The sequence below is a fragment of the Struthio camelus genome, chromosome 3 (assembly GCF_040807025.1).
Source record: "Struthio camelus isolate bStrCam1 chromosome 3, bStrCam1.hap1, whole genome shotgun sequence".
NCBI lineage: Eukaryota > Metazoa > Chordata > Aves > Struthioniformes > Struthionidae > Struthio > Struthio camelus.
The window spans coordinates 69,338,905-69,352,392 of record NC_090944.1 but is presented as its reverse complement, the minus strand read 5'-3'; positions in this window follow the sequence as shown (position 1 = coordinate 69,352,392).

Sequence of the window (13,488 nt, the reverse complement as noted above, 5' to 3'; positions counted from 1 at the left end):
TTTCCATCCTTATTGCACAATCATGAACAAAGCATTAAACGCTCACTCCTGCTAGCACGCTAACTCATGCCTGACAATGACAAGGACTAAAACCAATTAGAGAACTTAACATTTAAGGAGCATCCCTGTACGAGTCTCTCCAGGTAAAGTGAATCAGGGAAAAGACGATGTGATATAGCAAGGGATGTTAGCTTTCTGTATGTGGGGGGTGCTATGCATTTGGGACACGGTATGCATGCTTGCACTGCCAGAAACGTTTACAGGGCAGATGGTGCTATATGAGTCTTTTCTCTGTGCAAAAGTGGCTCTGTGCTCAGCTCTGCAGCTTTCTCTCCAGTCCCTCTATGAACCTGCATGGTGCCTGGAGAAGCCCTTCTCAAATAGGCTTGCAGTGCAAAAAACAAGGCTTGTCTTTGGTTAGATTTTAAACTGTAATACAGAAATAGAGAAACAAATGTCAGTTGAATGAGGTATATATTAACGGGAATGCAAGTGGGAAAGTACCTTTAGGCTAATACAGTGCAAATGCATGCAGTTACAGTGAAAAACATGTGCAGACAAAATATTCTTCCTATCCCTCACTTCAAATACCATGGAGGGTTTGACTTTGAGAGCACTGTCTTCAGTGCTATTCCAATAGGATGGTGGTGGTGCAGTGTCACATGCAGCCTCCGGTGCAAAGTCTGCTTCCTGCAGAGGGTGCGCAATGTTGCCATCCCAAGGGTGAGATGTACGTTAGCTGAAACTGATGCTAAGACAGCGTGCATGCAGGGGTGTTCAAGGGAAACAGCAACTTCTTGTCTGGGGCTGCTTCCTGGAGTTAGTCATCCTCAAGTCCAGATTGACTGGCGTGAGTGACAAGTGTTTCCAGTAAACTCTGAATCAAAGAATCACAGAATCGTTTAGGTTGGAAGGGACCTCTGGAGATCATCTAGTCCAACCTCCCTGCTCCAGCACAGTCATCTAGAGCATATTGCCCAGGATCACATCCAGACGGGTTTTGACTATCTCCAGGGAAGGAAACTCCACCACCTCTCTGGGCAACCTGTTCCAATGCTCTGTCACCCTCACAGTGAAGAAGTTTTTCCTCAGCTTCAGATGGAACTTCCTGTGGTTCAGTTTGTGCCTGGTGCCTCTTGTCCTGTTGCTGGGCACCACGGAGAAGAGGCTGGCCTCATCCTCTTGACACTCCCCCTTCAGATACTTGTACACATTGATGAGATCGCCTCTCAATCTTCTCTTCTGCAGGCTGAACAGGCCTGGAGTCTCTTGCAGTCTTTCTTCATAAGAGAGGTGCTCCAGCCCTCTAATCATCTTGGTAGCCCTCCGCTGGACTCTCTCCAGCAGTGCCATGTCTCTCTTGGATTGGGGAGCCCAGAACTGGACACAATACTCCAGGTGAGGCCTCCCCAGGGCTGAGGAGAGGGGCAGGATCACCTCCCTCCACCTGCTGGCAACACTCTGCCTAATGCACCCCAGCATACCATTGGCCTTCTTGGCCACAAGGGCACACTGCTGCCTCATGTTTAACTTGTTGTCCACCAGCACTCCCAGGTCCTTCTCGGCAGAGCTACTTTCCAGCAGGTCAACCCCCAGCCTGGACTGCTGCATGGGATTATTCCTGCCTAGGGGCAGGACCTTGCACTTGCCTTTGTGGAACTTCAGGAAGTTCCTCTCCGCCCACCTCTCCAGCCTCTCCAGGTCCCGCTGAATGGCAACACAGCCTTCTGGTGTGTCAGCCTCTCCCCCCAGTTCTGTATCATCAGCAAACTTGCTGAGGGTGCACTCTGTCCCTTCCTCCAGGTCATGGATGAATATATTGAACAAGACTGTACCCAGGACTGACCCCTGGGGGACACCACTAGCCACAGGCCTCCAACTGGACTCTGTGCCATTCACCACAACCCTCTGAGCTCGGCCATCCAGCCAGTTCTCAGTCCACCTCACTGTCCACTCATCCAACCCACACTTCCTGAGTTTCGCTAGGAGGATGTGATGGGAGACAGTGTCCAAAGCCTTGCTGAAGTCCAGGTAGACAACATCCACTGCTCTGCCCTCATCTACCCAGCCAGTCATTCTGTCATAGAAGGCTATCAGATTGGTCAAGCATGATTTCCCTTTGGTGAATCCATGCTGACTACTCCTGATCACCTTCTTGTCCTCCACATGCTTAGTGATGACCTCCAGGAGGAGCTGCTCCATCACCTTTCCAGGGATGGAGGTGAGGCTGACAGGCCTGGAGTTTCCTGGCTCCTCCTTCTTGCCCTTTTGGAAGACTGGGGTGACATTGGCTTTCTCCCAGTCCTCAGGCACCTCTCCTGATCTCCAGGACCTTTCAAAGATGATGGAGAGTGGCCTAGCGATAATGTCCGCCAGCTCCCTCAGCACTCGTGGGTGCATCCCATCGGGGCCCATGGATTTATGGATGTCAAGTTTGGACAAAAGATCTCTAACCTGATCCTCCTCCACCAAGAGAGAGTCTTCTTTTCTCCAGCCTTCCTCTCTTGTCTCCAAGGTCTGGAATTCCTGAGGACTGGCCTTAGCAGTGAAGACTGAAGCAAAGGCAACATTCAATAACTCTGCCTTCTCTGTATCCTTCATCACCAGGGCACCCGCCCCAGTCAGCAGCGGGCCCATGTTTTCCCTAGTCTTCCTTTTGCTATTGATGTATTTGAAGAACCCCTTCTTGTTGCCCTTGACATCCCTTGCCAGATTTAATTCCAACTGGGCTTTAGCCTTCCTTGTCGCATCCCTGCCTACTCTGACAACGTCCCTGTATTCCTCCCAAGTGGCCTGTCCCCTTTTCCACATTCTGTACACTTCCTTCTTCTGCTGGAGTTTTGCCAGGAGTTCCTTGCTCATCCGTGCAGGTCTCCTGCCCGCTTGTAATGCTCTAGAGCAAATCTGTTGGGGTTAATGTTTACAGCAACCTCACAGAGCTTCAGAGGGAAGGTTAACAGATGCTTGCTATAATACAGAACCCTGCTTAGTCATAAGAAGCAGGCAGTTAACAATCAGGGCCTCAATTCAGCAAAACACTTACAAGGACATGATTAACTGCTTAAAGTTAAACATGTGCCTAAGTGTTTCATTGAACTGGAGCCAAAGGATGGAAAAGGTGAGAGCAAAGGAACATTCCACCAAAAAAGAAAAAAAGAGCATGTTACTAGAAACATTCATGAAAATTCTTTGAAGATCCTGTAGTTGGATATAATATTCTTTCTTTTACCCTTCCTTGTACCCTGGTATAGCTATGCAGAGCTAAGCCGGTGTGATTCGCTTAGAGGGGCCTGCATTTCAGTGGGAAATACTTTTGGAGTGTAATTTTTTCTGCTTTTTACTAATAGTTGTCTACTTTTCTGACAGAGAAAGTGGGTAGTATTTAAAAGTGAGTGGCAAACAGTAGCGGAAGACAAGCTACAATAATCTCTGTTATTTACTAACCATGAACAAATACAACTTCCTCTAGACTGTGAATCCTTCTGCCACAGCAGACCCAGATCTCCAAGCACTGAGGAGCAACATGCACCCTGCTATAAATAACCACTGAGGGCTGTTTGTAAGTGTTCTGTAGGCACTGAATACTTTTACAGGATTAGACCTTTCATTTGCCCTTCATGGTATAATACAACATGGAATCACACTGATATATTAACTTGGATATTTTGGATCTGGCTCTCATTTACTGCAAAATGGAGAGTAAATGCACACTTCTGAGCAAATTCATATAGAATTTGTATCTCCTTCAAGATCTTTTACACTTTCTGAGTCATGTAAAATGGTCATGGTGCCAGGGAACCTCAGTTCTGCGTTGCAAAAGGTAGCCGCATTCCTCAACCTGGTGCTACATGACCTGCTTGAGATGTTCTGTTTCCCCGCACGTCCTCAGCCATGTCTGTGAGTAGGCCTGGTGCCCACGGAGCAGTGCTCCTGCTTCCACCATGCTGGAGCTTCTGCCATTTGCCTCCCAGGATCATGCTCCATTATGAGCTTCTAGCTGTTAGGGTGTCTCCTGGGTCAAATTAAAATATATATTCAGAGGAAAGAAAATATGTTTTTTCTATGTACAAGGCAAAGTGGAGGATGCAGGAGGGCATAGCCCCAACTAGCCCACTATAGTGGGCATAGCCCACTATATTGTGTCAAGAGGTAGCCTACAGCAGTGTGAGACTGCACTAGAGCACACACCAAATTGCTGTATATCAGGGCAGGAACTGTACAAACGCATATGCACACGTACACACAAACTTTCACATGGCCACAAGCCAAAGGAAGAACCCAGTCTCCAAATCCTCATCTTCAAGGGATGACAAGAGCTCTCAGTGCTTTTTATGGGCCAGTGCTGGGTAAACTGCATTGCTGTTAACTCAGATAAGCCAAAGCTGTCAAATCCAGGAGCTCCTGCTGACCCACTTTTGGCACAGAGGACACTGTCCAGCAGGGGCTGAACTGTTCATAAGTGGCTTTTTGTGAACCTCCTCATAGTGCCTAAACTCATGTGGAAAGGGCAGCTATAACCCTGAAGGACTTCTGTCCTGCTGCTGCTTCCCTGGCACCTCACAGAATGACAGGCATCAGAGCATGCAGCAGTTGAACCAAAGAGAAGGTCACTACGGAAGGAAGCCAAAAGATCAGGCGTTGTTCCAGACACCACTGGTGATATAAAATATAATCCAACTGGCATGCAAATCCTTGTAGCTGCCAAACATATCCCATGAAGAGCTCGGGGTGGTCTCCAGGGCTGGACCACTGAAAGGAAAAAATGCACTAATGGCAGCAAGATGGGGAAACACTGCCAAGTCAGGACAAGAATCATGTGTGTACCAGTTTCCATGTCAGTGAAATAAGCTCTGTTATTTTATGAGTAAGGATCTACATATGGACATGGTCATGTACACGTACACACATGCTCAGCTTGAGCACACATGGCCCAAGATGCCTCGCACTAGCATTGCTGTGCAATGCCATTGATGTCATAAGGTGCTGCTTACGCAGACTGCAGTGTGCGCTGCTGCTGCTGAAAGGGACTTTGCTTCCAGTCACACATTCCCAGTGCTAACACTTGTGCCTCCACCTGGCAGGCAGGATCAGGGGAGAGATCCAGCTGAAAACTAACCTAGAGGAAAAAATAAAAATAATGGTCAGCCTGAGACATTCCCTGATTCAGTTTACCATCTAGCTCCACTTCTGCTAGTAATAGTGCAAGGAAGGCTTTGGGAATGTGCAGTGGGGGCAGCCTCATCCCTTTTGATGACAGTGTGGAATTAGATCTGTTTAACTGCACATGAAACCCCAGCCTGATTCATGCAGGTCAGACTTGGAGGAGAATTCGAGGGTTTGTTTCAAGGAGACTGTTTGTTTATCTGGACTGTCCTTTCAGACTAAAATAGAAATAAGCATTAACCATGAAGAATTTCATTCCCCTAGGTACTCAAATTAGTTTGGGCTGCTTGAGAGCCCAATTGCTGGCTGACCTGGCATGTCTCCCCCTTCCCCTTTACCCGCCCTTTTCCAGCTGTGCTCCTGCCCCCTTGTTGCAATGGCCCTGGAGTCTACTGAACCCCATGCTGTGCAGTTCAGCATGTTAAACCCTCAGCAAATTAACCCCTCAAAAGCAAGTGAATGCCTCTTTATCAGGCCAGTGCACTGAAATGCCTTTTGCAGGGTCTGGCAATCATCAGAAAGTGGTGGAAATGAGGGAGTAAGAGCAGTGATCGTGACAGTCAGCAGTTAAAGCAGTTTAGGCTACCACTCTGGAACAACAGTTTCAGAAGATAACAAAATAACCCTTTGGTCTGAAGCACTGCATTTCCTGACCTGTTTTGTGAAATGCAAAAAATAGTGAAAGGCAGATGGAAGGTCTAGCCTTTGATATTACTAGTGCTTTGCAGTTAGTTTTGAGTGAAACAATGGCAATATAAAATATGGTGGATACAATACTTTCTTGACTTTCTTTCTCCCGGTGCCTGGTGCCCCACAGACATGAGGTGTTGAAATAAAAGATGCCTTGTCCAGCTGGAGCAGATGATCAATATTCAGGATCATTTCCTTTGTGAGGTATAATCGATTACCTGAATTACATGTGTTCTTTGGTGTGATCTTATTTAACTTACAAAATAGAAAGCCTTGATTTCCTGTGTGCAGTTGGAAGAAATAAAGCCATTTCCCATACCCAGCATCCCCTCTAGTTGGCCACACCGGACACCTCTGCCCCTGGGAAACCCGATTTCCGTTGCTTTGCAGGAAGGCCCATGGTGAAACAAACCCTCTTTGGTTTCTGCTGCCAACACACAGGGTGTTTAGCGAATATCTTCATCCCGGGCTTGCAACTTGGCAAACCTCAGCACCGCAACGTGCCATGCAGCCTTCACTGGTTGCTCTCCTTGCTTCCGTGAGGTTCTGCCAGCCAGTAGCAGCTGAGGGCTGAGTCCTGTTCAGTCAGGAGAAGTCCGTACCACATCTCTAGGTTTGCAATCTTGCCTCTTAGGCTGTACTGTCACTTTTTAACAGAAGACAGCATTGTTCTAGGACTGGCCAAACACTTCTGTAAAGGACCCTGATTTTGTGGAGAGCATCAGGACTTGTGTGCTCTCGAAGATCTCCAAGTGGCTGATCTCCTGATGGCCCCTCCCTGCATTAGCACCCTATAGTAGCAACGGGAACAACCGCATACAGCCCTCTCATATATGGTGGTAATCTCACTTGAATGCAGCACACTCATGGTCTACATGTGGCTTAGTCCTGGAAATATCTGGCGTCTATACCGGGCGACGCTGGAGTTAGTGTTGTGTATTCTACCTCACACATACAGCATCCTTGCTTCTCTCATTTGTTCATGTTTGGTTTACTTCTTTTCTCTTCATGCTACACTTTTTTTTGTTTCTTTCCATTATGTTTTGTCTACTGGAAAAGTATCTTTACTTCTAGAGTTTAGAACCACGTAGACCGACTTTTCTAATCTTTTGCATTTTCTTTAATTTTTTTTTTTACCCATTAAAAATATCTGTGAATTAATGATCAGTTCTGACTCTGCAAGGACTGGGAACTAATGTTATGGAGAGTGTTGAGCGCATTTTCTAGAAATACTGACTGTGTGTGCATACATGTATACATGTGACCTGTATGTGCCTGGGTGAATTTATCAAAGGTAGGGGAGAGCTAGCCTTGCTTTATAACAAGACACGTTTTGTCAGAGAAAATTTCTGTTCTTGAAACTGGAATTATCCAAAAACAAAACATTTGCATTTTTCAGGTTGTGTCAGTGCTCATCCTTTCAAAACCAAACACCAAAAATCAAAACCAAAAACAAACAAACAAAATCCAAATCCCCAAACCAAGAAAGCAGTCATAAAAAGCAGGGGGACGACAGCCCCCTGCAGGGACCAATGTGGGAGAGGGTTTAGGGGTGCAGGCAAGGGGGAGCCCTGAAAGGAGAGCCCAGAGGGAAAGATTAGGATAGAGAGAGCTGCCGGAGCGAGGCTGGGCAGAGGAGCAGAGACCTGGGATGATGGGGTGAGGGCAGGGGGCTAGAAAAGAGAAAAGATGATAATATGGGAAATAGTGGAAAAGAAGGACAGAAGACAGAAAATAAGGAGATCGGCTGATTTTAAGCTTGTGGGAGGGAAATCAGAAGGTGGGAAATGGCAGGAGCTGTCAGAGGGCAGCAGAAGGACACAGGTAAACCTACTGAGCTGGCAGCATCAGGGATGGCAGGACGACTGGTGGGAACCCTGGGGACAGTGGGGAAACGGGGCTAGAAAAAACATCATGACGAGAAGAAGAAGGGAGACTGGACCTAAGGTAAGAGGAAACTAGAAGAAAGAGGGGAAGAAAACATACAAGAGGTTATATATGAGGGAGAGAAATAAAAAATACAAAATGAAAATGAAGAAGCAAGAAAGTGCCCATGACTTTTAGAAATTGCTATTCCTTCTGAATTGCTCCACCCCAGTTTTTAAGGGTAACTCTCAGGATGGGCTCAGGAGCCTGTGTTAAGCAAACTCTGCTTTTTGGAAATTTCCTTCCAATAATAATGAAGCAAGATGCTTGAGAACTGGCATATTTCCTGTAACACAAAGGAGATGTAAGGAAAGAAAAATAATACACGACCATAACAGCGGTAATTATAACCATATGCTCACATAGTAGAACTGTTTTTAAAGTATCTTTCTGGTATTTTTGTTTATTAACTGCCATTGCGGGGTGGGGGCGGGGGGAGGCAGGGAGCGAGGAAGGGAAGGGAGAGGAAAAGAACCACAGTGTAGTAAAGCAATTAACTCACCTGTGTTTGTGGCACTGCCCGCTGCCTGATAGACTGTAGGCTGTATACCTGGGCCGTACTCCTTTTGGTAGCAGATGGGGAGGGGAGGTGCCGTTTCACCATCTGTTTTAGCCAGTCTGCTATTGCCCTGCTGTGAACAGAGTCCTGCTCCTCCAGCCCTTGGGTGTCCTTCCTTCTGCCACCTCGTCTATGAGGGCATTAGCAGCTGTCCAGCTGAGGTGCAAGTCTGCTGCCTGCCTAAAAAGGCCTTTCTGGGGTGGCTTGGTTTTCAGCCATATCAGTGAGCAGATCCCAATCTCCAGATGACCACATGTTCACCAACTTGAAGCAGGATTGCACATCAAGCGGTGCAGAGGATTGTGTGAGTAAGACCTGAACCAGCGCCTAACGCTGAGGTCATTTGGGGCCACCTGTCTGAGGCTGGAATAGCTCTTGTTCTCTTGCTGAAGTTACTGTGAAGTTTCACATGACTTCACCTTGCAGCATATCAACAATTGTGAAGTGTGTAACTGGTCATGGGTTTATTATGCTACTGTATTTGGCAGAAAAAAACACCAAAAGTCGAAGTGGTGAGGTATGAAAAGCTGCTATGCAATATGTTATGGTAGGAAGAAAAGCAATGATGCCATATCAAAGTTTTGGTCACAAGTGCAGTGATTTGCAAGCCAGGCTAATGCCTGAATCCTGGTGCTGCTGCCTTGAGTGCACCTTGTCTAAGGGGAGAAGCTGGGCTATCTGATGGCCTGAGAAGCGACAGGCAATTGCTTCAGCAGCCTGGCTGGAGGCACCGAGAGGATGGTGCAGCAGGTTATAGGAAAAGAGATACTGGAGCAATTCCGGTAGGAGACTGCCGTGGGAGGCTGGGATCCAGACAAACACATTGCAGTCACTCGCTTTCTGAGCGAATCCTGCAGCAGCTGACTGCATTTGTTCCCTGCACTCGGCACAGAGGTGCTGTGCACGATCACGCTGCTTTCTGCCAACCCAGTCAAACGTTTCACAACACGCAGACTTTTCCAACAATAATGGGCGCGTTTTTCATGAAAAAGTGTGCTAAGAGTGTGTCCTTTTTTCCAGGCCGTGGCAATCGTCAAAACATTTTTCTGCCTCAGCTGAAACAGCCTTCCCTCTCACACACTGACCTTCTCTTCTCTGTCACCAGCTAGGAGAGGCTTGAAAATCTCCTGATTTTCTTTCTGCCTTGTCAGCCTCATGCTGCTCAACTATTTCCCTTTGCCCGCTTGCACTTGGCTGCTCTGAATCCTTGCCTCAGCTGCCCGTCCCCCACCTTCCTGGTGCGTGCGAAGGGGAGGATGGACTGTATTCCTGCGAGCTGGAGGATGGAGCAGAATGAAACTTGGTCCTCGCAGGGGGAGGAAAGCTTCCTGCCTCTTCCTCAGGGGCACCCAAGCTCCCACCTATAAATAACCCAGCCCACTGCTGGGTACCAGCCTCACGGGAAGGAGCTGGTTTCCAGAAAGTTCCCGCGGACTTGGCTCCTCGAATCTCAAAGGCTGAACAAAAGGAAAGGAATTCGGTGTAAAAAGCAGCCAACTCCCCAGTCCCCTGATACTGCCAAATTCTCAGAGAAGAAACTCTAATTGTATATACGCAGTGTGGTAAGGACAAAGCAAGGTAGTGAAACTGAGACTGGAGGGAAGTCTTTCATCAAATGTCTTGCTTTTGTGAGTTTTACAAGGTCCCAAACTGATATTTTGACATTGTTTTTAATCTTTAGTATGCTCCTCAGCTCAGAGTGCTTGAACTATAGCTATTCATTTCATGGCTTATCTCGTTACTGGAGTGGGGAAGGAAAGGCCACATGAAAAGAAAAAGGCATGCTCATGCGACTGTTTGTGGAGCTCAGGCTCATTTCCTCAGACTGGAAGGTCTGGAAGGTCCCCTTCTCAGGGAGAGAGCACGAGTGCAGCGATGCCACGATACACAGGTTAAGCTGGAGAGCTGCAGGAGCACTGCCATCAGCACCAGGTAGTGCCATGCTTCGTGCACTGCGCAGTCTGTCCTCCCCATGCCCCTACCCCATCAACGGGGGTATGTCTACTCTGAGATGTGCGCCGAGAATGAATGGAAAACGTATCTGACCGCAAAGCAGGAAAAAGCTTCCCCATCTGGTACCACAGACTTTGTTCAAAACCGTTTCTCCCAGCTGTGCCAGGGCCTTTCTCCTAATGGCTACAAAGAGGCACGCTGCTAACAAAACCGATTGTATTTTAGCACTCGAGAACACAGGCTGTTTATGATGCCCAGAATGAGCGAATTCAGCAGATGGCACAGACTTACACCACGCAGCATTAGTCACCCATAGGCACCCATCTAGTCACTGGAGCTCTTCTGTAAAGAAATTTCTCTGTACTAAAGTGTACTGAAAGCTTTAAAAAGCATTAGCAAATACAGCAGAGAAGTACTTTTCAGCATTTTAAATATCTTGTTTACTGCATGCTATAGTAGAGAGCCACATTTTCATGTCATGTTCTAAGAGATGTGTAAGTCAGTGTACACCAAGGTAATTGCTGCAAATTAGCCCTGCAAACATGTGAGAGGGCTGGTGGGATGATGCCTGCCTGCAATAACAAGTGGGGAGGCATTTGCCTATAGCAGTAACTCTGTTAAAGACAGCAGAAAAGCAATGAAGCTATGTAAAAGTCAGATGTGTCGAGCAGCAAGCTCTTTGGGAAATCCAGATGGAAGAAATGGTGGTTGTTCCTGAAAGATGTAATAAGATGTAATAAGAATCACCTAACATAAAAACAGTGTATGCATTAGGTGAATTGCGCAGAATAAGAAAAATAGTATTGACGGCCTGACACTAAGAATAAAAATTGTTCTCTTCCAGGTAATCCCTGCATATTTGACTCTTAAAAATCCTCCCTGCTTACCAATGTGAAAACAGCTTTGATTACTTCATAACTATCAGTGTTACAATATCTTAAAACAAGCCTCCTGAGATCATCATCTGATTGTAAAGGTCTTTCCTTAGTGATTTAAGTGTTGTTGGGAAACAGTTTGGGTTATTGCACTTCATTAAAAATAGAATTCTACTCACTGAAACAGACTGTAAATAAATTAGAGTGCAAACAGGCTGTCTCTTGTCACAGTCCATATCCTAATGCGGCATTCATATGCACACTTGTTAGGACCTTGCTTTTCAGAGATGCTGACACTTGCAATTCCAGCTTATGTCAGGAACATTTCTGGATGCAGCAACCTTTCAAAAATCAGGTCAAATGGAGTTTTCTGTTTCGTTGGTTCCACTTCTGCATTTCAAGGCCACCCTGGTGGTTTTTCCTATGCTGTGGACAATGTGATTCTGCTCCATATCTTCCTGTTTTGCAGTCTGCGATGGCACGTTGCTACTTGTTACTATCATTGCATTGATTGATTATTTTTGGTAAGGTAGTGGATTGCTATGGAAACTGCCAGGCTTCCACTATTCTACTTGTCCATTTTTTCCCCTTCTGTATCCTGGCGTGTCCAAGTAGCTCATAAATTTAGTATGAACAAGCCATCTCCCATAGCAGAACTTATGGCCAACTGTGTGCATGGGCTGATTCTTAAAGGGCTCACTGAAGAAAAGAGCAAGCCAAGAAAAGCACAAAAAAGGTCTGCTTCTCCTCTGGGAACTGCGTGGTGCTCTGCAAAGCAAAGAAAGTTAGAAAAGATTGGGCTAGCTTAGCTCCTCTTCAGCAAGGGCTACATATGAGTTTATATGCTTATGGCTTTGGCAGAGAGTGCTTTACGGCTGCCGTTGTTGTTTTTCATCCTTTTATTTGCTATATTAGTGATATGGCTATATTTTGGCTATATGGCCATTAGCTGTACTTTTTACGGCTTTTCTTTTATTGGCTGATGCAGGACTACCTGCTTGAGCAAGAATTCCCAGGGAATTGCATGCATTTCTGCACAGAGCAATTACACTAAAACCATTAGCACATGCATATTCACCCAGGGAAAGTCCCAGATGCCCTGAGGGTTAAATATATATATGTATATATATATAATAATTGTATGATGCAAGGCCTGAAACTGAGGGGAAACTTCACTAGTCTTTCCTGGCTCTGGGTTCTGGCTAATTTTGTCCCGGGAAAAGGTAGCTTATTTCTGGAACAGCTCATAAAATAATAAAAAATAAGGATGGAGGCTGTTTTAGGAAGAGTCTCAAATGTCTCAAGGCAAGACCAGCCAGATCTGAACTCTCTCAGAAAGCTCCCTTCCATTGCCTTGCTATCCCTACCACTGGCGAGATTTCTGCAGAGGCTAAACAAGACTTCTGATGTTGCGCTTAATTTAAAACCCTTCCTTCTTATCGTACCCATTATTACCATGGAGATTTGGTTTTGCCTTTCTCTTTGCAGCATTTGCTTTCCACCAGGTGTTTTGCATCAAGGGACACTGCTCCGGGGCAGCCCTGTCCATGTTGTTGTTCCCTCCGCAGCTGAACTCTGCCAGAAAATGGTTGCCAGAAGGCTCCCTGTTGTAGAGAGGCTGAGCAAGGTCCTGTGCTGGTTTTAGATGAGACTTTTGTTCAGACTTGTTTACTGCACGTAAGTCATCAGTGCTATTAGAGCCAGAGGGACATCAGGATGCTGTGTAGGCAAGTATACACACGTCATACACGTGTCAACACACAACAGTTCTTCTAGCAGGGCAACCCTCATATTTGTGGGCTTTTGGCTTCTTTGTGTAAAAGTTGTATAAGTGACTGTCACAGGACATGGGAAGAGAGAGGGTGCACAACCAGGTATCGTGATGGCTTATTCTCTTGGACTGTTACGGAAACTGTGCTCTTAAGTATTTTAACTGTGATAAATGTGTTAGGATATCCGAAACAGATGGGAATAACTTAAAATTTAACTCAGTCCCAGACAGACAGGCTTACAACACACATATTGTTTTCTATTGTCAAAATATGGTTGGATGCCTTTTTTTATTTGTGGGAAAGGGCTGAGTATGCATCTTGAATGGATTATTTTCACTTCTTACATAAACCTACAAAACTGTCCACAGAGCTAATCTATCTGAAAACTGCTCTCCTGGTAATGGTTCTTTCTCCTAAATTCAATCATTTTTTTAATTCTAAAAAGTCATCCTTACAATAAATCTGAGCTGTGTGGTTTTGTAATTTTGCTTTTGCTTTTAATTATGAATAGGTTTTCAAGACTTACAAAACAGCACCGTGTGCAAACGCT